We start from the raw sequence: 2,099 nt of genomic DNA, 5'->3' as shown, positions 1-2,099 counted from the left end.
AAAAAAAAAAAAAAAAGGACATTCCAGGATTCGATCCCACGCCCGTTCACTCCGCACGCAGTCACGCTATCCATTCGGCCACCTCAGCTCCGTACTGGAATAGGTAGATTAGGCTTCATATATTTATAGCACTGTTTCAGAAGTTTCCAAACTGCTAAAACTGGAATCATAGGCCCAACACAATATTTACCACTAGCCTACCGCAGCCAATCAGCTTCTGGCTGACGGGGCTGCAGCTAGCCGCAAGTCAAAACAACGTCATAGAATAGAGACCCTTGTTTGCAAAATTCGGTAATCTTTTACGAAATGCTGAGAGAGATCATCAACCATGAACTTATCGTTACAGAATGTACTTCCATTTATCTTTTTTTTTTATCATATTGTAGGCATGATATAGATATCATTTTTAGCACTAAATAGCAAATTTTAATTGCCTAATGCCCTTGTCTGTTGTCAATAAAATATATAAAAAAACCATTAAAAAAACACATTTTTCTCCCTTTTCCCACAAAAGAGTCTAGTTGTTGTTCTTTGTTAATTTTGTACTGCTGGCCGCGAGATCTACTATACCCACATACCGCATCGTTCGTTTCTGTTGAGGGGCTTGGTTTGTTATTGTTTTTGTTTTTTTATCGCAGTCGCAGTGACTAATGATAAGGACGGAGAGTTGGAAAGGGTAGCTTTTACTTTGAGCCTCTTCAAGACACTACAAAGAAAAAAAAGTTTGATCCCTCTGTTTTTTTTAAATGCATCGGTTTCTTCAGTCAAATCATCATGTCAAAGCCTATTAAAGACACACTTATTCTTCAGACAGGAGGTAGGTTTTCGACACTTTTGTGCCTTATTCAGTGCCTTAGTAGTTAGTTGGAAGAGGCTAGCCGTACTTATTCTTAATATGATGGCTAGACTCACCATTAAAAAAAAATAGGCCTACTGAATTGTAAATATACATTTTTAGTGTGCAGTACCTAAAGTATTTGTATTTGAGACGAAACCAGGTGCCTTATTGACAGTGCATGTATTTTAAACCTCCTGTTTTCTAATGTTAATAGGGCCTAAGATAAGTACGGCTAGACTGGCAGTCTAGCCGTACTTAAGTACGGCTAGACTTCTTGTCTTGCCGTACTTAAGTACGGGTAGACAGCCAGGCTAGCCGTACTTAAGGACGGCTAGACTGTCAATCTAGCCGTACTTAATATTGATGGCTGAATTGTAAATAAAATTTTTAGTTTGCAATGCCTAAAGTATTTGTATTTCAGACAAAAACCAAAAGGTGCCTTACTGACTTGCATGTATTTGAACCTGAATAATTACTAGATCTAGATCTGAGACCTGTGTACTTAACAGGCTTGAGTCGATAGGGCCAAACCTAGATCTAAGTACGGCTAGACTGCCAATCTAGCCGTACTTAAGTACGGCTAGCCACTTCGTAGTTAGTTAGCTTAGCCTATAAATATACGAGGGGCGTCCAGAAAGTAAGTACCGTTTTAAAATAATTATAAAAGAAATAATTTTCCCTATCAAAACGATTTATTTTTGAATACTTCATATAAATTCTATAGACTACTGTTCCACACAGTCACCAGAATTGTTGAGACAATTTTGTCGTAGCGTGGGAAGAGCTTCTGAATGCCCTCATTGTGGAAAGCTGCTGCCTGCGATGTCAGCCAATGTCCAGTCTCTCCTGTGAGATCAGTGTGTGAGTTGAAGTCCTGCGCGGCCAGAAACTTTTTTAAATGCAGGAACAGATGAAAGTCACTCGGAGCCAGGTCTGGGCTGTATGATGGGTGCTACTGTTCCCATCCTAAGGAGGCGATCATGTTTTGGGTCTCTGCAGACTTGTGAGGAGTTGCATTTTCGTGAAGCAGAACAAGGCCGTTGCTAAGCATTCCGCGTCTTTGGTGAATTACTCTACGCAGGCCACGTCAGGAAAAAAAGTTATGTGTAGGCCTACAGTGTTTTGGGACAGGCAAGGAGTTCTTTTAGGAGTATTTTGGGGAAATGGGATGACAAATGACTCTGATATGTACTGCAACACACTTAAAAAACTGCGTAGAGCGATCCAAAACAAAACACGAGGAATGCTTAGCGACGGTGTG

The sequence above is a fragment of the Aplysia californica genome, unplaced genomic scaffold, assembly GCF_000002075.1.
Source record: "Aplysia californica isolate F4 #8 unplaced genomic scaffold, AplCal3.0 scaffold00206, whole genome shotgun sequence".
Classification (NCBI taxonomy): Eukaryota; Metazoa; Mollusca; class Gastropoda; order Aplysiida; family Aplysiidae; genus Aplysia; species Aplysia californica.
This window is presented reverse-complemented; position numbering follows the sequence as displayed.